Source organism: Lepidochelys olivacea, assembly GCF_965140295.1.
Source record: "Lepidochelys olivacea isolate rLepOli2 genome assembly, chromosome: 1".
NCBI classification, from domain to species: Eukaryota; Metazoa; Chordata; order Testudines; family Cheloniidae; genus Lepidochelys; species Lepidochelys olivacea.
Window position 1 is genome coordinate 174,335,365 of NC_140411.1, and position 27,340 is coordinate 174,362,704.

The 27,340-nt window shown below is 39.2% G+C and overlaps 1 protein-coding gene across 3 annotated transcripts in view; it reads right to left on the reverse strand.

The window, feature by feature from the left end:
* The window catches only part of NCAM2 (neural cell adhesion molecule 2), a 573,274-nt gene that overhangs the window by 178,889 nt on the left and 367,045 nt on the right, over nt 1-27,340 (reverse strand). The window lies entirely within an intron of this gene.

Consider the following 27,340-nt stretch of genomic DNA (forward strand, 5'->3'; position numbering starts at 1 on the left):
TGCTTTATAGCTTTCAACAACTCACTTCACCTCTTTGCCTCAGTTCTTTCATCTATGAGATGGGGACATGATACCTACCTCTCAGGAGTGTTGCCAGGAGTAATTAGTTAATGGTTGTACAATACTTTAAACATCTAAAGCACTCTGAGGTCCTATCCTGTAAACACATGCTGTCGGGCTCTACTGCTTACTACCATAAGTGTTCCTATTGTGGCTGCTAGTGTTTGAAGGATTTTACCTCATGTCTATATGATTATTTTCTGAGTTAATGAAGGAAAATGACATGCAAATCAGTTCACAGAATTGTTCACATCAACACAATATCAGCAATGTATACGCCGGAATCATGAAAGAAAGAAACCTGTGGTCCTGTTCCCACCTCAGAATCCAATAGCACAGACCTCGTTTCTTGTGCACAATCCCATCAAACTCAATAGGATTCTGCATGGGTGCAGGGGTTTGCAATAGTAGCTGCCAGTGCAAGAATATGCCCTAAAATCCCTCAGACTGATAGAAGTAAAACAAGATCACTATCTCCTACTATGTCGATCTTAAATGCTGCAAATTATATTAAACAAATGCATATATTCAAGTCATCAGGAATATTCATACAAATGTCAGAATTTACAGTCACTACTGAACAATTACTAGACTAAAAGATCTTGATACATCATGTTTTGTGTAGATTGTTTTGTTTATTCGTTTGTTGTAATCTTTTTTAAATTTTGTTTTTAAAATATGTTTATTTATTTATTTGCAGATCTGGCATGTTTTCGATTTTTGTTTTAATATTTGTAAAAGTTGATGGTTGTTGTTACTTGTTGGATGCTGCTTAATTGGTTCTACTTTAAAAAGTGAAATAAACAAATGGATAATTCTACATCAAGTTTGTTCCTGTTTAAAAAATAAATTGAAGCTAAAATGTTTTAGCAGTTTACAATACATTCAGTGACTACACTTTCTGATTTTACCTTGAGAATTGCAACTGGATCATATTGGGTAACTTTTAAAATTGCTATCAAGAGACTTCCTATACTGAAACAACCTTATGACTTGTGAATGTAACTTTAAGTTAAAAAAGTCAGAGGTACAATAGGGAGAAGTTAACAGCACTATCCATTCATTAACAACTGTCATCATACAGGAGTAAGGTAGTTCAATAGAAAGAAAAAAATGATCTGATTGATGCACAAGATGTAAGAGCTGATGTTAGGGTTAATACCAGGGGGCAACATTCTCGTTCAGGACCAGGAAGCTCTGATTGAAATATAGGTCTCTTCATTAAAATTACACCTACTTAATTCTGATAAACATACAATAATAGATTTGTTCCTTAGAAGAATCTAAATCTGTCCTTTCAGATACATCAATACAGAGTAATGAGAGATGGCATAAGACAAATATTGTCTTTGCACTGTTGGTTTACTAAAGCCCTGCAAAAAGAATGCAATTTTTTTTAAAAAAAGTCCCACTTAAACAATGATGAAGGACCTTTTCATTGCACAGTGCAACAAATTCTCCCTGAGAAATTGTAATGTGTTATATTATCTCTAGACAAATATATCTGCTTAAATTCTTTTACTGTCTGACTTTTACAAACAGATTGGGGCAATGGTCTCCTGTTTCCAACAGTGGCCATTACCACATCTTTTGGGGAAAAGGTGCAAAAAAGCCTAAGTAAACAATTACAGAATTAAAATGGTTAGCACAGAAGTTCCTCCATCAGTTGGTTTATGTCCTGAAGGATGGGGGTTTGTATCCCTTCCAATTCTTGGGGGTTTTATTTTATTTATAATACTATCTAATGAAACTGTGAATATTTCCATTATTCATATAAATCATAGAATCATAGATTAGGGTTGGAAGAGACCTCAGGAGGTCACCTAGTAACCCCCTGCTCAAAGCAGGACCAACTCCAACTAAATCATCCCAGCCAGGGCTTTGTTGAGGCGAGCCTTAAAAACCTCTAAGGATGGAGATTCCACGACCTCCCTAGGTAATCCATTCCAGTGCTTCACCATCCTCCTAGTAAAATAGTGTTTCCTAATATCCAACCTACCCTTCCCCCACCGCAACTTGAGACCATTGCTCCTTGTTCAGTCATCTGCACCACTGAGAACAGCCGAGCTCCATCCGCTTTGGAACCTCCCTTCAGGTAGTTGAAGGCTGCTATCAAATTCCCCCTCACTCTTCTCTTCTGCAGACTAAACAAGCCCAGTTCCCTCAGTCTCTCCTCATAAATCATGTGCCCCAGCCAATCCCATTTGTTTGTTTTTGATAATAAAAACATCTTCACTTTTATTTGTTAAGTAGCAGTACAATAGCTTTATTAATTACCAGTGCCACTCCTTTAAACCTGCCGAAGCTGAAATTAGGGACTTGGTGTTTAACGAAGATCCGAAATGAGGGGAAAGAAAAAAAAATACTCACAGTGGAAATTTAAGATTATGCTTGATTTATTCCTCAAGCATAAATAATTCCTACAATAACCTCAGTTTCCTGATTCTTTATTTTGGAAGTACATAGATTTTAATAATGTTTCACACTACATATGTCCAATGTAGGTCTCTTTGGGGCTAAAATGAATGATGTTCCTCAAAATGAGAAGTATGACTATCCAATACAGAAAATATTTCTGCATAATGTTAGAATAATCCCAATGAATCCAAAGCATATGTTCTTGAAATCAATTGGAATTTTGCCTAAGGACTTCTGGTTTCTCTGTGTATTTATGGCATCATGGTTTCAGAAAAGGAAAATATACACACACAATGATCAACATTATATACAATGGTGAACATTATAAAGGAAACATTTAATTTAGTGTAAAGTTAGTTTTATTGTAATATTTTTCTGTAATTGGACTGTATGCCATGGCAGGACATTATAGTGATTATCACCACAGAAGTATATAATAAATAAAGCAAATATTTCCTTTTAAATGTTGACCACCATACCTCATTGTTCTAAGTTTCAGATGAATTTTGTCTATTAACTTTGTTAGAAGAGTAAGAAGTTATGACTATCTCCAAACCACCAGAAATGGTCAGCAAGGCCATATCTCCTTATCAAATTCTAAATAAATTTAATAGGCCAAATTCTTCTCTCTGTTCCACCTGTGCAAACCCTCTATAGTTGATCAGTTAAACAGGTACAACTGAGAGCAGAATTTACACAAATATGGATAACTAATCAAGATGTTACAACGTTTTGCAATGCTAGGGCTAGAAACAGGGCCATCAAAACTACCTACCTATAAAAGTGTATATTCTACTTTGATACTCTACTGCTCTGATATTCAGGCCCTCTACCTCAGTCATAACCCAGTGGGCTTTATCAGGGATTACTCTGTTTACTTTTCCTTTATAAGTCACCAGTATGGCTTTATTAGGTTTAAAAAGGATATAGGTGGAGGAAATAAAAATGCTATGGGAATATACAGTATTTCAAGAATAAACTGACATGTCTATATATAAATATTTCTATTTATTACTCTTCATTGACATAATTTGATAATTAGAAAATATATATTATAGTGTCTTGTTCATTGCTATTTCAATTCCATTGTGTTTCTCAAAAAATTAATTGCCAACTCTTTAGGCCTAGAATAGTGGTTGAAGATGCTTTTATGTCACTGCTACCAACCAAAATTAGTTTACTCATTTACTCTCAGTTTGTTGACTTTTTAATGTACACATAAAATACAGTGTCTCCTATTAAAATAGTCAGAATTTGTCCAGAGATACAACATTCATACCACAGCTACCTCCTATACTTAGTAAAGAGAAAAGCTATGTGGTAGCTGAGATCATTATGCGGTAACTGTTGTCAAATGATGACTTCAGTATGACCACTGTACTTTGTATTTCTTAAACATGTGAGGGTGAAAGTCATCCCCATTTGAAGTTATATTGTGGCCAACAGCAATCAGTTCTACAATTCAATGCTGTAATAGTAAACTCTTATCCAGAGGGTCTTAAAAGCTAAGTTGGAGCACAAATTATCAAAGTCAGCGAGATACTAAACCACAACTTATTAATTAGCCAATAGATGAACATAAACTCAGACTGGCACTTTCCAGGAAGCAAATGCCGGCTGTAAGTTGTTCATAATGATCAACAATAGATTATGGCATAGCAGTAACATTTCCGATTGCTGAAAGTGGTAGGTTCTCTTCTCAGGAGAGCCAATACATAAATAATAATTATAATTGCTTTTTGTATAGCCTCTTTCATAAAAGTAGCATAACATTTAATTGCTATCCAAAGTTCTTCTGCCATGTAAAACCTAGTAGATGGGGTGAAAAAACCCTAATATATGTATTTTTAAAAAAACTGCATTCATCCCAGTTCTCTGGGATTACCAGAGGAGCATAGACGTCAAACAATCCCAGAAAAAGCAGTTCAGACAATCCCATTATCTATCTAGGTTTTTATACAGATGCCCATCACTGTGTTATCTTTCTGGATGGTTTCCAGGGCTTGAACACTTCAGACCCCCAGGCAATTATGTATAGGCACTATACTGCTGGGCTTGTCTGACCCCAATACCCATACATAGCCACAGCAACACGGTGGGATTAGTCAATACACATGGTGATGTACAAGTGTGGGTTGCCAACACAAATGTGGGCACTCAGCCTGTGGGAAGATGTTACCAAGAAAACACAGGAGAGGAATGCTGATTCAAGCAGCATTAAGCTTCCTGTATAACCCTTTTTAATGTAGTGTTCTACAGTTCTTGGATGGGAATGTACTGCCTAGTGTAGCTCCTCCCAGTCTCTTCCCCTCTACTCCAGGCCAGAACCCCATTTTCTACCAGGCCCATTTTTTCTGGAAGAGAGTGAGGCTACTATACAGATGGGAGAGTGTTATGCATAGCTGCCTTTTCCCTCCATGTGGCCCTTCTCTGGCTTATTCTGTTTTGGTCATACACACATAAGAGAGCACTGTGCCACAGAAATTTACAAACCAGTATATTTAGACACAATAAAAATGTCAAAAAAACAAGCTAAATTTGGAACACCATATACTTCAAAAATACACCAGCTTAACGAAAGTAATTTTAAAATTGATGTAGTAAAACCTGGGACAATCCAGACAAGGGAACACATTCTGTGGCATTGGCTACACTGGAGTTTCACCCACTTATGGGAGGTCTCAGTATGGCCCTATGACCTCATACAATAATGCTGACTATATTTCCAAAATCTTGATCTATGACACTTTCAAAATGTAGTCAAGTAGGACTAGAAGCTAATGATCTGATAAATGAGAGTTCAACAAAGCAATCCATCCCAAGAAATCTGACTGAAACACGTACAACCTATTCAGTGAACTGGAAAATTTAACCTCTCACAGCATGACAGCCCTAGCATTTTGAATAGTGATAGCAATCTAATTCCATCAGCCTTATTTACAAAGCTCTAGAGATTAAATATTCAAGGTACAATAAACTGTCAAGAGCAAAATGAGATTGTTCTTTATAGATGCTGAAGTGAGCTCAAAGTTAATAACTGTGTAGAGCCATGATAAAAAATAAAAATCTTTCCAAACAGAAATCAAGTTGAGAGGTTCTCTACATAAATACGATACCCCTGCCCCAAAATTCAGTTCACTCCTAGTGAATTCTATCAAATACCTTAAGATGATGACATCAGTGTGGTTACCTGGTTATCTGTGGGCTTTGCAATTTATTTATTACTTGTATTGCTTTATATATCATCTGTTACCTGAATTTTCCTGCTGTGATCCCTGGAACTTCCTCCTGATAGTTGGTGTCCCATGTATTCAATTATTGGCAGGCTGCTGGGTGGAAAACATCTTCCAAGGCTCCCAAGAGAGGAGTGGGGTTGATGAGAACCTCATATTTAAGGGTTCCAGAGGAGACATCCTGCTTTCAGGAGTCTCGAGGAAATTGCTAAGAGAACAGTATCCAGGGAAAGAAAACAGCAGGTTTTGGTGTAAACCAAATTTTAGGACTAATCATGTGCTCTGATTCAGAGAATGTCTCCAGGGGCATGATTCCAGTGATGTTACAGATTCAAGTATATAATTTCTCAGTTGTTTTGTGTTGGCAGATAGTTCACAATGAAATGATGGTTGGAAACTCTTTTCTTTTCTTCTTGCTTCACAATTGTAGCAGGTTGTTACTGGTATGACTTGGGGGCGTATTTGTTGGTTGAGTTTGATTGATCAAACCCTTCTCTAACTCCAACTGTGGGATTACTGGACCAAATGAGATGGCATTGTACATTTGCCAGAATGTGCATTTTGAGTTGGCTGGGAGTAGCGTGGCAGGTGAGAACAGCTGCATGAAATGGTGACTGGATTGTGGCTGGGCTTTGATAGTATTGTTTGTCTGGTGAGAGCAGCTGTGACATTGTGTTGATTATCTTCTCTCCTATAGAGCTCTGTATTCATACGTTAGGCTGTGAAAGGATCTATTTTATATTATCGAAGGACAAGTACAAGATCTCTAATAAAATCTCTAAATTTAACATCTAGACAGGTTGAAATAACTTTATTTGTTCTCATATTAGAGTTTAAAACTTGTTTTTATGACTAAAGGATCATGACTCCCCATATCACTCTATTAGAGTTCAGTGCCTGTCACTGTACAGAGAGATCAGGCATTTCTCACTGACAACTTGCACCTTCCGTGATATGCTTCAGTGTTGTTTTGGATACAAAGAATGCCACGTTTCAGCTACCAAAATGATGAAGGAACAAGGGTCTAGTATTTAAATGTTGTTTTTTTTCTTAAATACATTCCCATAATTGTCCTGGAAACACATAAAAGCCTCTGCAACACTTGCAATATTTCTAGTCTGAAATCTTCCAAAGTAGCAGTCACAGATGTCAACAGTAGCAGAGCCCAAACAAGAAGACACTTTGACTTTATGCTTAGTTCTTCATTCTTCCATTTTCTGCCGTCAGATAGTTCCTAACTATAAAAGCAAGGACCCATTACGATATGTCTAGTGAAATTTTGAACACATGATATTGAATTTTCAAGAAGAGGCACAGTAATTGAAGTTGATGAACAGAATCATCTTTGGAATTTCATGAAACACAACCATTGTCAGGAAACTTGCTGCTTTCAGTTGCTGTTGAATTGTCATCCATGAAAGAGGAAAAAGTTCAAACCAGACACTTGTGAGTCATTCAGTCTGAAGCAACTCAACCAGCAGATATAGAATGGCCCAGTAAGCTGGTCCTTGAAGTAACAAGGTAGAAGAAAAGAATTGCCAACTGAGTTGAATTGGATTAGGATAAAATTCCAGAAGTCCAACAAAAATAGGTGATGAACAATTCCTAGTCTGAGAATCTACCTTTGACGATGAAAAAGGGCTGTCATTCACAACAGCCATCAACGTCCAGAAGCTGATGGAAGCTCCCTTCTGGATGGTATATTCACAACATTCCCCATAGTCTTCAGGTAAATGTATTCTATCCATGCACCTGTTGAAAACAGCAGAAAATTCCAGAGTATTGCTACGTGTTTATGCCTTAATGTCCAGTGAATCAGAATAATGCTACAGCAGAGTCTTGGACTTGAATGATTTTTATGGAAGACCTTGGGAGTCATCTAGAACAGCAGCTGGCTTATTACAGATTTCAAGCAGGTAGCAATCATTGCAGCATGCTACAAATTTTTGAAGGGGTTGAAAGCTGCTTATTCCACATGGGATAACTTATTCAGACTAAGCCAGTAACTGAAGGTCTACAGTGTAATACATAGGAAGTCATGAAAAACTAGTCTTGAAGTAAATGCATTTTGTTGCTTTGACTTTCTTTCCATCTGCAGACATAGTGGCTACTTTCAATGAACTCAAAGCGGAAATGCAAGCAGGTACTATGCAGATTTTTATAATTCAGGAAAATTATATTCTTGAGAGCTCCAGATGGCATTTAAGAAATGACAACATGATATAAACTATATAAACCTTGATTGCTTCGTGCTGGTGCTTACTTGCAACATTTTAGCTGGTGAGTAGTCAGGTGACACAGCACATACCTAAATCAAATACTATGGCATAAAACAGAAGGTCGGGCTGCTGTTCTCGGAAGAGCTCACTTTGGTTTGCTTTTAATCATGAAGGCATGTGAAAGGGAAATGATAAGGAAAGAACATTGTATCTGGTCATTTAAAATCATCTCCTGTAAAGGTGCAAATCACTAAGGAGAAATGGTTGATGACTAATAATGATGAGTATATTAGCAGCATGCGATAGAATCTTACAGAGAAGCTCGGCAACACATGCCTCTGTGGTAATAGAAAAAGGGGAAAAATAAAAATAAAGAATTAAATAAATTGTTTCAATCATCTGCCCTTTGTTATTAGAGGCTCCGTTCCTGCAATAAACAATTTTATTCAAATAGATGTCAGTTCTACAAAGCAGGATGAGCACAATTCACAGGAATAAGATCATAAAACATAAGTCTTATCTAATACAGACCTTCTTTAGTACCGCCATCAAAAATAATAGTTTTACCACAGAATCACATCTAATCTTAAATGCAGTTACTGAGATAAAATAATCTGGCTACAAGAGGATCAGCCACAGGTTGCTATATTACACCTTTGTGCTCCCTTTGGAACTGCTCAGCCCCAGTTCAGACTCCAGCAGAAATTGGAGTAGACAGAGAATCCATTATTCTAGTGGGAGACGGCCAGAGCACACACAGTCCCAAAGCATGTGCAGATATGGGGTCTAATCCTGTTTAGATTCTAATACCTTCACTCACCAGAATCTAGCTACTAGTGATCAGTCAAACCCTATGCATGTGAACAAGAATCACCAGTATGAACTATCCATGGCAGCAGTTGTGGTAAGTAGGATCACTCTGCTCAAGAACTTTGACCAGATGCCCTTTTTATTTAAATCAATAGCAAAACTGTCAAGATCAAACCTCCACATGTTTTGTAACTGTTTACAGGAAACTATTCTTTTAAATAAAGCACTTTTAAAAAATCATAATATGGGGGTACAATTCTGTATGTTGACTCACAGAAAGTGGTGATAACATGGCTCTAGATACATTTTCTGCTTGCTACAATGATATTACAGAAACACTATAAAGCTATTTTGTCACCTTACTTATCTATGGGATCCTTTTTTAAACCATACACTCAGGGCAACATTTAACCGTGGCCATATGTATTCCAGCTCCATGCCCTCCTCTGTTTGATTCAGTGGATTTTTTTTCTTTTTTAACTCATAAAAATATTTTGGAGATGGCACATATGCTAATGATCACCACACAGGATTTCTGAAGGCTGTCATAAGGCACTCAAAACTCAACAGTAAATGTCATCAGTCTTCTACATTGAGTAAGGATATGAATGGGCCAACAGAGTGCGGATCCTGGATCTGTGGTAAGACCCAGCATCAAAAAGGTCAAAATGCTATATGAGCTTATTTATTTGATTTTATTTCTTGGTAATGTGTTACACTTTGGGAAACTGTAAGGTGGACTGAGAAGTGGAGAGCTATGGGAAGAGATCTCCTTCTCCCAGGGAAGATAACTCTGAGTTCACTTAAATTTTAATATCTTGTTCCTCATTCAGAGAGTCACTGTACATTTATAACTGTGTATTTTAAAGGCTCCCACAGCAGCTTCACTCATTCTGGCAACTTTCCTAGGCACAATTCTACAAAGCACTGAGCACTCCCATGAGGTGCTGAGCTCCCTCAATTCCCATTCAAGTCACTAGTAGAGGAGAACACACACACCTCACAGGTGTGCAAAACATCCTGCAGGATTGAGACAATAGAATGCGGCTGGAGATGGGCTAGGCAGGCCATCTTCTGCAAGGCACTTCCCCTCACCCCACAGATAAGCTAATAAAATACTTCGAAATGCTGAGAGCTGTGGAACATTGGTGCAATTATGGGTGAGTGAAGGGGCATATTCCTCTCTGTCTTTCAGCCTGTGGGGACCAACAATGTTTTTCTCCTATGAACTTTCAGCTGGCTGAAAGACACAACAGAAAGCAGGACCTATTGCTGCTGAGTGCTGCAGCCTCAGCAAACTCTTCCTCTACTCCTCTTTCCTCTTGCCACAGAGTTGAAGGGGCACAAACCATGTATGCCGTGGTATCTACAGAGGAGTTTTTATACCAGGTCAACTCATGTTTTTTGCCACCAAGGGAAAAACTAGTTAATTCCAGTGTAAGGCATTTTCTATTTTTAAAACTGCTTTGTTAATGAAAACCACATCACACTTAGTTTTAGTTACATATTCAAATTGTGGTCCTGTATCTCTGTATCTTATCTGACAGTGGCAAGCAGAGAGAGAGAGAGAGAGAGAGAGAGTTAATACAAATTAATTTGCCTTGCTTGCTTGTGTCCTGTGTTGGGGGCTATGTGCTGAACCAAGAGGCTTGCTAGACTTGGCAGAATTTAGAGACTTGCTAGGGTTGGCTGAGTTTACTAACAAGGCTCTAGCCCACTACCCTTTGATCCCTAATCCCTTTAGTAACCCTTGACAAGGAGGCGGGACTAGCTCAGGGAGAACAGGGGTTTAAAAAAACAGGTCCAAAACAACCAGATGAGCTAGTGAACATGGGAGATTTGCAAGGGAGTCTAGAGACGATGTGTTAGAGACAAACTCATCTAGCAAACATACTTTAAGCTTAGGCCAATAACGTTCCCCCCCCTTTCCTCCCCCCAACCAAACAGATAAAAACACCTACAAGAATAAAAATAATGCAGGCAGAACTCCATCAGCAAAGTAGGGGCAATCCAGTTTACTGCACTCTTTGAAGTATGTATGATTAACTGCCTTGTGGGCAGGTGGCATATATGTATATTTGGTGCAAGCAACTCATGGCCCTCAGAGACCGAATATGGGTGCTTTAGACCAGAGTGGCTGAACTGGAGGAGCAAAGGGAAACAGAAAGGCACACAGAGGAGACTTTCAGGGACATGGCAGAGTGGTCCCACACCCTTTCTGTCAGTCTCTGTGCTGCTGAGGACAACAAAAGTCTTGGGGAATGAGAACATCAAGCTGGAGCACAGGGAAACAATACCATAATTGGGACTCCCCTTCCAGATGATGTCATGGTATCTTCTAGCACTGGGGGACCCAACATTAGGAAGAGACAGGCAATAGTAATGGGGGATTCAATTATCAGAAAGAAGGATAGTTTGTTTTGTGATAACCAGGAGAACTGCATGGTGAATTGCCTGCTGGGTGAGAAGGTGCAGACCTCCTGAGACATCTACACAGACTTACCTAGAGTGTTGAAGAGGAGCCAGTGGTAACAGTACATATAGATACCAATGTCATAAGGAAACATATGAGAAAGTTCCTGAGGTCAAACATAGGCTGCTAGCTAATAAATTAAATTCCAGGACCTCCATGTCAGCATTTTCTGAAATGCTTCCAAATCCATGCACAGGACCAGTTAGGCAGGCAGAAGTGCAGGGTCTCAATGAGTGGATGAGACAATGGTGTTGGGAGGAGGGAGTTAGGCTACTAGGAACCGGGAACCTTTAGGAAAATGTGGAGCCTATAACAGAACCAGATTGCTGGCATGTAAATTGAAAAGGTTATAGATGAGCTTATACACTAAGAGATGGGGGAAAGGTGATGGGTCCGGAGCACACAGTTTGGACAAAGACATATCCCCAATGAGTGTCTGTGTGTGTGTCAATTACCATGTTACCAAATTTTGCAATTTTACTGTGAGCAGTGAGATTTTGCCTCCTGCGATAGGAGGTTTCACTTGAGGGACCAAACAAGATCTTGTCCCTATTGCACTAGGCATTGGACAATTGCATAGTAAGGGACGTCCCAACCCTGAGCAGTTTACAGTCTAATGCAAAGAAAAGTGTTAAGTTTGTGATGAGAGAGCTGGAAATGGGCCCACCAAACTCATCCCATATAAAGCCATCAAACATCCATGGATTGGAACAATTTTCAATCTCTGTTGATTCTAACTGCTGGCCTACAGTCAAAGGCTCTGCCATGAACTAGCAGACCTTTTGAAGTTTATGCAGACAAGATCTTCCACTTTCTGGACACACAAGAAAAATCTCTTACACCTGGCACTCAGCCCCAAACATACCTTACATTAAAGCATCCCACCCTCTTCTTGAACAAACATCTCCTGTTAACCAAAATGCATATACTGAAAATAAATTAAGACAAATATTAACAAAATCTCCAAAATCACTTCTGAAAACAGTATTTTGCAATATAAAAGCATCCCAACGTTTCAATTATTCCAGGGTCCTTAGTGTGATTTTTATACATTTATATATAAATTTCAAAGTTATGGGAAACTTATGTATATGTTTGAACCCATAACTTTTCAGATTTACTTCAGCTGTAGTGTGATGGGGTGTCCACCCCATACAAGGCTTGACTTGGTTAAGGTGGCACGGTGGGCCAATTAACTCTCCAGACTGCACCTGAAGGAGGAGCCAAGGAGCAGGAATTGATTAAATGAGTCTCAGCTGGGGAGGAACAGAAGGGGCCTGTATAAAGCCCAAGAGCTGAGAGCAGAAGGGGGCTACTTTGTAGTCACTCCATGTGAGAAGGAAGGTGCATTTGGATCTAGGATAGCTGGCCCACAGTTACTCCCTGGGAGGAGGAAGTTGGAAGCTGGCAAACCCAGAGGAGGAGAACCAAAAAGGCTCAGGGGAAAGGCAGCAAGGTATAGGACAGGGAAGATCCTTGGTTGCTGAGGAGAGGGACCCTGAGCTGGAACCTGGAGCAGAGGGTAGGCTCTGGTTTCTCTCCCAACTGCTGGGGAAGTGGTGCAGACCAGATAATGGAGAGCAGTCTGCCTACACCAGTTACCCTGAAAGAATCTGATGCCCCAGGCTGGGGAAAACATGCCCTGGCTGGAGGGCCAAGTAACAAAATGGAAACTGCAGCTTCTGGAGCCAGAGGGATAATGGCTCAAGAGGGTCCCAGAGGAGGGCACAGCACCTGGAAAGAGCTAATCCCCAGAGTGACACAGACCCAGGTGCACCTAGTGATGAGTTGACCCCATGACATGTAGGAATAACTTGTGTGGGGGAAAGCATGCTGTTATCTGTTATGTGGATCAGTCCATGTTGGGAGACCCATCAACCTCCTTTGCTTGTGGGTTACACAATTACCTCTAGACAGCAATGAAATGTTGGACATCAGGATTCCTGGTGTTTATTTCCTGACTCTGGGAACAAAGTGTGTTACAGTGATAATAGATAGCAGCCACATACAATCTGACTCCTGTTTGGATCATTTCCAGGGTTTGAACCCATGACCTCTGGATGTAAAAGCTTGAGCGGATACCACTTCAGATAAAGACCTACATGTACTAGTCTGGAGACAGTAATAGTCATACACCTCTAGAACATGACAGAGAGCCAAACTGCGTTAATGCATTTGTCATGATCCTTCTAAAGGGGAATGTGGCAAAGCAGATGAGACTTGGCTCTGTTGTGTTAAAAGCTTGGGTTCTAGTCACAGATCTATCTTTAGCTTCCCAGTGAAAACTCTGCATGATCTTACCTGTAAAATGGGTGAATGAAAATTATTCACTTAAAGGTAGCAGTATGAGGTTTTAGTTAATAGAATTGTTGTGAAGGCATATAAATGTAATAAAATGTCAAAAAAAGTACTGGGACTAGAACTCTGTCTTTCATTTTATAGTTCAGTGCACCATTTCTCCAAGATTCCCCTAAATCATATATAGAGAGAGGACCTTAACATATTGTCCTGAAACCGCCTGCAGCAAGGGCCAAACTCACATTACTCATAATACATTTGTGAGAGTTGCAGCACTCCACCTCCTGGCTGACAACAGGAAAGGGCCCACCATGGAAGAGTCATGTAAGAACCCATGTAAGAACACTGAGGGAACTTTCCTGAACATGCTCAATTCAGCATCATTAACATCATTGTAAAGACCCTATGTGCTATATATGATAATCAGATTGGGTCGAGCTGTTGCCCTAGATTTGAGGCGTGTATATACCTGGAATATGAAAAAGCTAATTGCAACCATATTATGTGCACTCAGCCACTATGAATTAATGAAATAGAACACCATATAGTTAAGGGTTAATTTGGAGACAGGTTTTCAGAAGCAAGGTCATAATTACTGGCAGTTTTAATCAGTATGGGAGGAGGAGAGGAAAAAGTAAATAACTGAGAGTGAAAGAAGATATCTGGATGGATGGCCTTTACTATCAGACACATCTAGACTCAACGTTTATTGAAAGTTAGGAAAAGTGATAATTTAGTAGGGTTCATTATGACCTATGTGTTTAGTAGAAGTTAGTTATAAAAAGTTCAGATAACAGAGTGTATTTGGGAGCAGTCCTCTGGAGCTATCCTGGGAGAGACACTTTCCTGTGATCTTTACTCCCCGGCAGGGAGGCGTTTGGTCAGCACTGACCTTTTGTTGATTACTCAATACCATCTCAGAATATATGTAAATATCTGGGATGTTCTAAACCTATTGCTTATGTCTGTGTTTGCTTAAATCTAATAAACTGCAGTGTTAGGCAAGAGCATGCTTACTTGCATTGCTCCTTGATCAGACAGAATTGCTGAGTTCCTGTTGATTTATTCCTTACACCACCTGGAGTGAAATAGTTAAGTTACCCCTATTGGGGGTGCTGATAATTCCTGGTAACAGAGTCCATGGGCAAGATTCAGCATTGGTATAAGTGGATGCACCTCCCCCTCATTTAAACAGAAGTCAGCTCTGCTTACACCACTATTGAATTGTATCCCATATTGAAAGGGGGAGGTTGCAGCATAGCAGCACAGAAAACTGATGTGGAATTCTGCTGATGTAAATAAACATGACGTCTTTACAATTTTCTCTGACCAACCTGATTAAAGCACCAAAACTCATGAGATTCATGGAGGCTTTCTTATTATTGAATTGAGTTCAAAGAAGCAATCATAATGTATTCAGCCAAAGAACTAGAAAAACAAGTAGTGAACTGAAGAGAGTGTTTGCATGTGTCCTCCTCTATGTGAAACTGCCAAGTTTCACAATTCTCAAATTAATTTCAGTGGCAGATAATGTTGCCATGGTTAAGATTATGTAGCGTTTCCATTATATGTTATTCTTCTTTGTGGTTTGCATCTTAGAATAAAACTTCTTTTGGACTACCACTTCCCAAAGTCCAGAAACAAAGTCACTCAAACAACTCTCAAAAGAATGTGTTTGTTCAAGTGTAAATTACATGAGTGTTTAAAAAAAAAGTTTAAGAAACACTTTTGCCCCTCCACTTTGGTAAATGACTCATCTGTAATATGGTTTGATTGCTTTGGGTATTTTAACAAATATAGTAGCCAAAAACAGTGATAATTAACAAATTATTAATGTTCAGTGTATTTGCAGTAATTAAAAAAAAGTCATAGAAATGTTTACAACATGAGCAGAATACTTTTGTGGAATAAATTGGCCTGTCGGTTCAGTAATTCTTGAACACAGAATTTCCACGAGTCTCAGAGTTACTTCAATTGAGCATATCAAACATCTACAAAAAGATTTAAGGGCCAGATTCTGCCATTACTCACAATATGAATAGTCTCACTGAAATTAGTCTGAGCCTATAAGATACTATTCAAAATAAGTATTGGAACATCTGGACCTAAGTAACTAGATATATTTTATACTAGAAATATGTTTTCAGAATCAACACACATACTAAACTACTGTTTACTTGCTAAAGTATGAAAGCTCATAAACAGAGTCATTATAGTTTCCACTTATGCATTTTCATGTTTCCAAAATTAACAGACATTAAACATATGTATTTAATCAACAGATCATAACTCCAAATGGGGCCACTGAAATGTATTGGTTAAACAATATTCATTCACATAAAATTAGTCTACACATATTCATAGCAACGTTATAAGGCTGTTATGTTTTTTTAATGTAAATTCCCATACTAAACATTTCCTCTTTTTATTACTATAAAAAGTGAATGTTATGTTTAAAGAAATATTAAGATTATGATAAATATTGGAAAACCAAATACATTAAATTTAAGATTCATGAATTATAATACCAGAAGGGATCACTGCAAACATCTAGTCTGACCTGCTGTTATAAGACAGGCCATAAGACATTTCTATAAATTAATTCCTCCTTGAAGTAGAGCTTATTTTTAGGGGAGAAAAATCCAATCTTAATTTAAAATTTTCCGGTGATCGGAATCACAACACTCGGTAAATTGTTAATTACCTTCACTGTTAAAAAAAAAAATCTTATTTCCAGTTTGAATTTGTCTAGGTTCAATTTCCAGCTATTGAATCTTGTAGCTTTGTCTGCCAGATTGAAGAGTCCTCTATTATCAAATTTCTGTTTCCTGTATAGGTACTTATTGACTGTGATCAAGTCACCACTTCTCCTTCTCTTTGTTAAGCTAAATAGATTGAGTTCCTTGAGTCTGTCACTACAAAGCATATTTTCCAGTCCTTTAATCATTCTTGGAGCTCTTCTCTGAATCTTCTCCAGTTTATTAAAATCCTTCTTGAACTGTTAACACCAGAAATGTACCCAGTATTAAGGCTGAATCGCTGTCTGTAGATTCTAATTCCATCCTTAACTCATCCTGTTTTGCCTGAGTATTACAATCCTGTCTGTGTGGTTCTTGACACAATACATTATATCAGATGCCTGTAATGTATAGTGAGGTATATTAAAGGTCTAGCAGCAATAAATTAAAGAGTACTCCATAGGAGTAATTCCCTCACCTTTGACATGTGTGTCACATCCTTGCAAGTACTTGCACTTGGTTTATAGAACCAGAGAATTCTATAAATTGAAGATTCATTTTTTTAAAAGCCTGTTAGGTCACTTGCCCCACCTTCCGGACAACACGAGATAATCCTCACAGTACAAGTTCTAGTTCTTTGCCTAATTTAATTTTAAATGGTTTAAGGAACTAGGCTTCAAATATTTGCCTTTAAATAATGTTCTAGAATATAGCCAGTCTCTGTTTCAGGGAGTTTTTCTTCAAATTTATGTTAATTTACCTATGTATTAAATGCTACTTTATTACTCTTACATCCTCTTGTATCATGATAAGTAACTCCTCACCAGGTGTATATGTACACACCTGTGCTAGGTTTGTGGAACATAGCACTAAGCATATGTACATGGGTAGGGAATTCTATATCCAAAGACCACTGAAATAAAATACTGGTCATAGAATAACCTAAAACACAAAGCTGGAACTGCTGAAACATTGATGGTATTAGAGGGCAGATTCCCCTTATAGGATGAGGTTCAACAAGGAGGTCTCAAACAAAGACAGATTCCTCCCCATTATACTGTTTTGTTTTGTTTTTTAAAAAATAACAGAACCAGCTTTATAAGTAGTCAGTATACTAAGCAAAGATAAAGCTTAATAAGGGACCACTCATCTCTTATCTAGCGCTGTTTTATGTCTACATTTCAAACTGTTTCACAAAGGTTAGGTAACAATTATTGATATATTATTAACAAGGTAACTGATGCACAAAATGTTTAAGTAATTTAATAAGGGCCAGATGGCAAAACAGTGGCAGACTCCGGAATATAACCCAAGTTTCCTCACTCCCAAAGCTGCTCTCAGTCCACTATATCACAGCTCCCATGGTGAAAGAAGATTCTGGAAAAGGGACTCCTACAGTAGATAAAACTCTGAAATGACACATATTTCAGAACTTTCTGGGTGATACCTTACAATACACTACCTCATGTCTCCTATCCTATGTCCATTGCATGACTGTAACAACTGAATGCATTTTCAGAAACAATATCTATCCTTAGTTAAAGAAACAATAGCTATTGAAAAACTATATGAAAATCACTGGAACATAAAATAGCTGCTGCTTACACAGAAGCCCACAAACCGATATGTTGTGCTATTGTGTTTTTTGCTGTAGTAGCAGTTAACTAACATTAATTTCCAAGCTTTACTGATATAATAGGAGATGCTGGTGTATAAAAAAGCTTAAAAATTAAAACCTGTTAATTTCATTCTCTGTTAGTGTAACAGAGGTAATTGCATTCGTGAAGGGTAAACGGGGGAAAAATGTATTTGCAGTGAAAGTAATTAAAGGTGGGTAAGGTAATGTCTTTTATTGGACCAACTTCTACTGGTGAGAGAGACAAGTTTTCAAGCTTATATAGAGTTCTTCTTCAGGTCTGGAAAATGTACTCAGAGGGTATGTCTGCATTGCAATTAAAAATCCATGGCGGCCCACGCCAGCTGATTGGGCTTGTGGGTCTTGGGTTAAGGGGCTGATTAATTGCAGTTTAGATGTCTGAGTTTGGGCTGTAGCCCAGGCTTTAGGGTCCTGCGAGGTGGGAGGGTCCCAGGGCTTGTGCTGCAGACTAAGCCCAAATGTCTACACCGCAATTAAACAGCCCCTTAGCCTGAGACCAGCAAGTTGGACTCAGCTGGTGCGGGCCAGCTGTAGGAGTCTAATTGAAGTGTAGGCATATGCAGAGTGTCACAGCTAAATACAAGGTGGAACAGATTGTTTAGCATAAGCAGTTAACGCATATTTCATAGAATCATAGAATCATAGAATATCAGGGTTGGAAGGGACCCCAGAGGGGTCATCTAGTCCAACCCCCTGCTCGAAGCAGGACCAATTCCCAATTAAATCATCCCAGCCAGGGCTTTGTCAAGCCTGACCTTAAAAACCTCTAAGGAAGGAGATTCTACCACCTCCCTAGGTAACGCATTCCAGTGTTTCACCACCCTCTTAGTGAAAAAGTTTTTCCTAATATCCAATCTAAACCTCCCCCACTGCAACTTGAGACCATTACTCCTCGTTCTGTCATCTGCTACCATTGAGAACAGTCTAGAGCCATCCTCTTTGGAACCCCCTTTCAGGTAGTTGAAAGCAGCTATCAAATCCCCCCTCATTCTTCTCTTCTGCAGGCTAAACAATCCCAGCTCCCTCAGCCTCTCCTCATAACTCATGTGTTCCAGTCCCCTAATCATTTTTGTTGCCCTTTGCTGGACTCTCTCCAATTTATCCACATCCTTCTTGAAGCGTGGGGCCCAAAACTGGACACAGTACTCCAGATGAGGCCTCACCAATGTCGAATAGAGGGGAACGATCACGTCCCTCGATCTGCTCGCTATGCCCCTACTTATACATCCCAAAATGCCATTGGCCTTCTTGGCAACAAGGGCACACTGCTGACTCATATCCAGCTTCTCGTCCACTGTCACCCCTAGGTCCTTTTCCGCAGAACTGCTGCCTAGCCATTCGGTCCCTCGTCTGTAGCTGTGCATTGGGTTCTTCCGTCCTAAGTGCAGGACCCTGCACTTATCCTTATTGAACCTCATCAGATTTCTTTTGGCCCAATCCTCCAATTTGTCTAGGTCTTTCTGTATCCTATCCCTCCCCTCCAGCGTATCTACCACTCCTCCCAGTTTAGTATCATCCGCAAATTTGCTGAGAGTGCAATCCACACCATCCTCCAGATCATTTATGAAGATATTGAACAAAACCGGCCCCAGGACCGACCCTTGGGGTACTCCACTTGATACCGGCTGCCAACTAGATATGGAGCCATTGATCACTACCCGTTGAGCCCGACAATCTAGCCAGCTTTCTACCCACCTTATAGTGCATTCATCCAGTCCATACTTCCTTAACTTGCTGACAAGAATACTGTGGGAGACCGTGTCAAAAGCTTTGCTAAAGTCAAGAAACAATACATCCACTGCTTTCCCTTCATCCACAGAACCAGTAATCTCATCATAAAAGGCGATTAGATTAGTCAGGCATGACCTTCCCTTGGTGAATCCATGCTGGCTGTTCCTGATCACTTTCCTCTCATGCAAGTGCCTCAGGATTGATTCTTTGAGGACCTGCTCCATGATTTAAGGCAAAGTGGCCAGTTAACACCTCTCTAGTCATGGCGGGGGGGGGGGGGGCGGTTATTGTGTAGACTGAATATTCACACTGGATTTATGGTTTATTGCAACAATCTATAAACCACTAGCCCCTACCCACCAACTATGTTCTGTTCTTTTGTCTTCCGTTTCCCCATATATTTAGCTGTTACACCATAAGACAGCTTATGCCAACCTAACTCTGTTAGCATCTACACCGGGATTGGCAACATTTGGCCCGCAGCCTGCCAGGGTAAGCCTCCTGAGAGCCAGGCTGGTTTGTTTACCTGCTGAGTCCACAGGTTCGGCTGACCATGGCTCCCTCTGGCCGCGGTTCACCGCTCCAGGCCAATGGGGGCTGCAGGAAGTGGCGTGGGCCGAGGGATGTGCTGGCCACTGCTTTCCACAGCCCCCATTGGCCTACAGTGGCCAACTGTAGCCAGTGGGAGCCGTGATTGGCCGAACCTGCGGATGTGGCAGGTAAACAAACCAAATGTTTGCCAAATGTTGCCGATCCCTGATCTACACTAAAATGTCACTCCCACTGATGCAACTTGCCTGCTATGCCGACTTAATAATTCCACCTTTTTGAGAAGTATAGTGTTTCAGTCGACGTAGCTTCCATCAACTGTTACTGCCTTTCAGAAGGTGTCCTACAAAGCTGACAGTTAAATCAGTGCAAGTGCTCCTGGTGCTGACACGCACTGTCGACACAGGGAGCATACTGTGGACATGGAAAAAGCAATCTAATTACTCTGGTGGCAGTACGGCAACATAATTTAGGTCTACGTAATTCTGTAGTGCAGACATATCCTAAGGAAGAGTTTTGTGTAAGTTTGAAAGCTTGTTTCTCTCAGCAACAGAAGTTGGTCCAATAAAAGACATTACTTTAATCACCTTGTCTTGCCAATATTCTGGGACCAACATGAACACGGCAATATTGCATATAACACAGAGAAAGAAAAGTCATTTACAAGCTTCTGGAACTTTACTGAAAACATTACATGAACTATTACAACTCAAAGTACTTGACAGCATCCATTTCATGTGTAGTTAGCACATTAGGAGAAAGATTAAATGGCTGACATCTCTAAACTTGAAATTCAACTAGACAGGATATATCCATTCCTTTTCATAATGTATTAACAAAATGTAAACTTTGTATTTAAGTAAGTTTAGAGATCGGGTCAAACAATAAATTAAATAAGACTTGGTCCAAACAAATAACTTTTTATGAAAAGAGAAAGAGAGACCCACAAACCTCAGAAAATAGCCCAGTAGTTAGAGCACTCACTGGAGGTATGGGAGCCTCAGGTTTAAGTCCCTACTCTGCCTGATATAGTCTGTCTCAATGTCTCCTGCTGGAGTATTTCTCTTTGTGTATATATTCATGGGGACACAGAGACACACATTAACTCTACATCTTGGTCGTCAGCACAGTCACCTGGGCTGTGGGAGAACCAGGATCACATCTTTGCTTCAAATCGTGCAGCACAGGCCTTAAACTTGGGTTTCCCAAAGTTCAGGAGAGTGTCCTAACCATAGGGCTGGGTGGCCTTTCTCTCTCTCTCCCTAAATTCCATCCTGGACCTTACAATCCTTTCCTGACAACATTTCTTGTGGAAACTAGTATTTCCAGAAAAAGTTGGTTTAATCAAATCAGTATTTTACAATGAAAAATGTTAAGTCTAAAAATTCTCAACCAGCTCTACTTACTATTTTTTTTAAAAGTGCCTTATTTCGAGTCTGAATCTGTCAAACTTAAACTTCCAGCCACTGGAGCTTATTATACCTTTGTCTGCAAGACTGAAGAGCCCTATATTACCAAATATATCTATTTCCCAAGTTTGCACTTATAAATAGTGACAAAATCAGTCCTTAATTTTCTCTCAATAAGCTAAATAGATTGAGCTCCATGAGTCTTTCACCTCAAGACATGTTTTCCAATCCTTTAATCTTCTCCAAATGCTCTAATTTTTCAACATCCTTCTTGAATGGTGGACACCGGAACTGGACACAGTATTCCATAGCAGTCACACCAATGCCAAATAAATAGGAAATATAACCACTCTTCTCTTGGTTTATTTCTATTTATTCATCCAAGGATCACATTAGCCCTTTTGGCCACAGCATCTCACAGTGAGGTGACATTCAGCTGAATATCTACCATGACCCCCAAGTCTTTTTCAGACCCACTGCTTCCCTGGATAAAGTCCCACATCCTGTAAGTATGGCCTATATTCATTGCTCCTAAATGCATACATTTACATTTGTCTATATTAAAATGCATATTGTTTGCTTGCATCCAGTTTACTAAGCAGTCCATACCAGTAACCTATTATTTAACACTTCCCAAATCTTTGTGTTCTCTGCAAACTTTATCAGTAATGATTTTATTTTCTTCCAAGTCACTGATAAAAAAGTTAAATGGAACATGGTTTACAAACAGTCCTTACATTACACTATTACCTTTCTCTGCCAAACCTGTAATCTGATCAGAAATAAATATCAAGTTAGTTTTCTCAAAGTTCTGGGGTCGCTGCATCTCTGACTCTTTTGTGGCCCTCTTGAGAGCACCCCCATTAACATCTCTGGCCTCCAGTTGTCACCTCTCTTGGGGTCGGAACTCACTTTCCTCTTCCTCTAGAATGGGGGTGTAGGCTGCAATTTCTCCTGCCCTTCACTGTTATCACATTAGCAAGCCTGAGGTTACTTCAGCACTTGTAGTCCTGTTATCATAGAATCATAGAATCATAGAATATCAGGGTTGGAAGGGACCCCAGAAGGTCATCTAGTCCAACCCCCTGCTCAAAGCAGGACCAATTCCCAGTTATCTCCCAAGGTCTATGACAGGTTTTACCAGTGATCAGCCAGACTTCATAAAACAAAGTATTTATTTACAACAAAAGTGTTAAAGATAAAACATAACTTGAAAACAATGAACAGCTTATATGCATGCCTGTCTTACCAGTTGTCACCCATCTTCTATATCAGGGAGCAGCAACCTTTGGACCACGGCCTGCCAGGCTAAGCCCCCTGGCGGGCTGGGCCATTTTTTTTACCTGCCGTGTCCGCAAGTTCGGCCAATCGTGGCTCCCACTGGCCGCGGTTCGCCGCTCCAGGCCAATGTGGGCTGCAGGAAGCAGTGCGGGCCGAGGGATGTGCTGGATTGGAATACCCCTAACATCTGGCTGATCCCACTGGAATAACCCTAACATCTGGCTGAGTTACTGAAGTCCTCAAATCGTGATTTCAAGACTTTACTCCCTCTTGGTGAAAGTCTCATGTCAGTTCTAAGACTGAGTGAATGTGATCCATTCTCTATAGCAATCTTCCCATTTTATGCAATTCTCAATTCTTTGTCCGCAGGGACTCTCGAACCCACTCAAAACCAGTATATGTAACTTTCCACAAGGGGTGGTACTTCCGCAATCTTATTTACACATTTGGGGATTAACAGTAATTTCCCCCTAGTTAGTTAGTTTCTGATAGTTCATTCATACTAGGTGACTTTCTCTCAGTTGCTGCATTGCTTATCATATTTCAAGAAAGATGTTAACTCCTTCAGTGGGCAACAATGCAAGGTGAGAAGGAAAACTGACTCACATTTCTTTCATAAAATTAAATCAGATGACAAGATCTGGTTTTTTTTATAAACCCATGTTGATTGGCATTAATTATATTCCCTTTTAAAATTATTTATTAATCAAGTCCCCAATCATTCATTCCATTATATTTCCCAAGATCAATGTCAGGGTGGCAGGCATATAGTTACCCATTTACCCTTTTGCACATTAGCTTTCTTACAGTCCTCTGGAATTTCTTCAGTATTCCAAGACTTATTTCAAACCAACACTGACAGTCCAGAAAGCATCCCAGCCAGCTCCATTAAAACTCATCTTCAGTTATCCGCCATTTGTTATTTAGCCAGATACACTCAATAACTCAACCTCATAAGATTTCCGGAGGCTGCCAGAGTCTGGAATGACTGAATGGAGGCCTAGAGGCTGGAAAAGGAGCTGTCTGGTTTGCAAAGGTCGGGACAGGTGTCTATAAATCTGACAAAGAGCTGCTGTGCAGCCAAGTGGGTATGGAGTAGACAGGCCCTAGAAGAACCACTAATGCACAAAGATTTTAATCTTCATCTATCATTAGAGGTAGATCACTGATAAGTCATGTTAACATGATTAACTAGGTTCAACGAAGTATGAGGACCACAGAGAGCAGCCAGCTACAATCTTTTCTATGATTTTTTCCCAAAAAAACATTTTGGACATGTCAAAGTTAGCAAGATTGTCAGCACCAAGAGATGATTTTGAGCAGACATCAGACACTAGCTTTCTTAAAAGAAACCAGGACCCTGTGATCCCAGATGAAAATGTTGCTTGTTTCAAACATCAATAAACTCTAATACTGCACTACTACTGTTGGCTATCCAGAAAGGACATGGATGCTATTCACAGGTCATGATGGGGACACTCCTGAAACTTTCAGAAGCTTAGACAGTCAAATTAGCCACTCCTAAAATAAACTCAGCCTTTGCTCCTCAAGATATTGATTTGCCTTTCTAATAGGTGACTACTCAGTCTAGGTCTGAGCAATGTAATGTATACTGTAGCAGGAAAACTCTTTAGAGAGAAAAAATGCAATCCAGTTAACTGAGTGTCAGGAACCCAGATTAACTAAATTATGCACCATCTGAAACTATGCTTCATAGATGCTATGATGGTAAAGGCAAAATAACCTATCCTCACCTTCTGCATAGCCATGGCATAAGACTTCAAAACTCTTTACATCACAATTATTTGAACTCAACATTAAACATTTGCATCCGATGCTGTAGCATATTTGCTATCACTTCTTTTGTCAAAGATCTTCTATAAAGTAAGGTGATCTATGAGAACAAATCTTGCAGAAGGCATTCAGGCACCATTATATGTTGACAGTTGGGGATAAAAGATTTGTATCAAGTCCTACCAAAACATAAAATCAGTGGTATTTCAATACTCTTCGTCTCCAGGATGCCTGGAAGTTCAATGATCCATCAAACTCTGAGGGCAAATCATGAAAACAGGTCAGTGTCTTGACCTCAAATAGAGGAGGCAATGACTGGTCCATAACAAAGGTGTAATTTCCACTTTGCCAACATCTCGTCCCAACTCCAATATGAGATCCACAGAATCCCACAGAGTTCCAAAGCTAACCTCAGCCTAAGCCCAAAACAAGTGTATACAATTCTGGCATCTTTCACCTAAATCTCAAGTATAAACGTGGGTTTGGGTTTCTTAGTGTACTGTATGCAGCTTCTGTGGGACTATCTTTATCTTCTTTGACAGTTCCACAGAATGAACACTTTCCATTGTTTTACCATGCAACATAACAGTAATATGAGCAGTAAATATTTTAAATCATATTAAAATGAGATTATTTCTGCCTAACCCTTGTTTTATGTAATCCTTATTGTATGCCTAAAACATGGTTTAATTTCAAATTTACAAAAAACTTAAAAACATTTTTGGAAATAACCCTCCTTTAACTATAAATATAAGTTTTCAAGTACAAATCTCCAGGATATTTAAGCTAGTTAATTTAAGACTGAGGGATATTGTTTGTACGGTCTCCAAGTCTATGACGTCCAGCAGATTCTGTGAGTAAATACAAATAGGATTGTTTTATAATAGGTTGGTGAGTCATCTTCTTTTTTTTTTTTTTTTTTTTGGTCTAAAGAGATCTAAGCTAAATTTATGAAACCAACTGAACATGAGCTCCCAGAGTGGTGATGTAGCAAAAGGGGCTAATATATTCCTTGAATGCATTAGGAGGAGAGTGTCAAACTGGAATATGGAGACACTGTATTTGTATGTGGCATTGGGGACACCACTACCAGAATAGTGTGTCCAGTTCTGGGTCCACCCTTTAAAAAGGGATGTTGAAACACTGTAGAGTGTTCGGAAAAGAGCTACTGGAATAATTTGTTGTCTGCAAAACATGCCTTACACTAAGCTTCATTTATATACCTATTAAAGGGAAGGTTAAGAGGCAACTTGATCAGTTATTTACAAAGAGAGGAAGCACCTGATTTTAGAGAGCTCTTTATTTTAGCAGATAAAGATATACCTTGATCTAACGGCTGGAAGCTCAAGTCAGCCAAGTTCAAACTGGAAATAAGATGAACACATTGGGGGACAATTAAAAATTGGCAACAGATTACCAAGGGATGTGATACATTTTCCATCAAATGGAGTCTTTATTTGAAAGATGTGATGTTTTTCTTTAAAAAAAAATGTTCTAATTCAACTGTAGGCTGGTGGGATAGACACAGCATTCACTGGGTGAAATTCTATGGCTTGTATTATCAGGAGGTTGGATTAAATAACTATAAAGGTTCCCTTTTGTCCTTAAAAAAATCTATGAACAACTGTGAGGGTCAAACAGTGGAAATAACAGAGTCTGTCAAAAAACAAACAAAGTCAAAACCAAGGAATATCTACGACTGCCACAAGCACTCTTAAGTAACCCCTGTTGTGCCTACTTACTGCAGCACACGTTTTATCAGAAGATCTTAAAACAACTTAATCATGAACAATAATATTCCTTTATTTATAGCCTAATGATGCATTCTAGTCCACTTATAATGCAGGTACAGTTTTGGTTGGTTGGTTTATATAGGATATACCCATTATATTTCCTTTGTTATGACTAGATTCTGTCCTGGTTACCCTTCTACCATGGCTGTAGTGCACTAAAGGGATAACACGTTAAGAGACTCCTGGGATAGGTGGAAAACCACAAGCCTTGTGGGCATCACAGGCCTCACTACTGCTTCTCCACACATACCTTCAAGGGGCCTCTTGAATGACTAGTCAGTTATACAAGCTGAGGAATTAAAAAGGGACCACTTTTGGTTTCTCAGTATATTTTAATTGTACTGTATAACATACATGTCAATTCTGTTTCATAGGAATTGTAGTGGTCTATTTATATACTTTGAAAAAAGCAATTAAATATTTTAATGTAAAATAAAAATGTTATCACAAGAGTAAGCTACCTACCTGATAAGACTTTTGCGCTGTAATTACAAAACTGAACTGACTAAAAGGGGCAGCAAAAACTTGCAATAAAAGCCAACAAAGTAGATATTACACTCTTAACAGCATTTGCAGCTTAAGAATCTATTTATGAAGACCAAATTCATTGTCAACTCTAATATTTTAAAGAATTACTTTCGATAGTTTGAACACAAACATGTTTAATGACATACATTTGTAATAATATAGTTTTATCTACTTAAATGAGAGCTATATCCAAAACCCATTTAACTCAATATGAGCTCTTTACATTAACTTCCATCGACTTTGGATTAGGGCCTAAGTGTCTGTGTAGTGTGTTAAATAATTGTTTTTTTTTAAATTTATATCTATATCTATACAACTCTCATGCTATTGGCAATTTTAATATTAATAT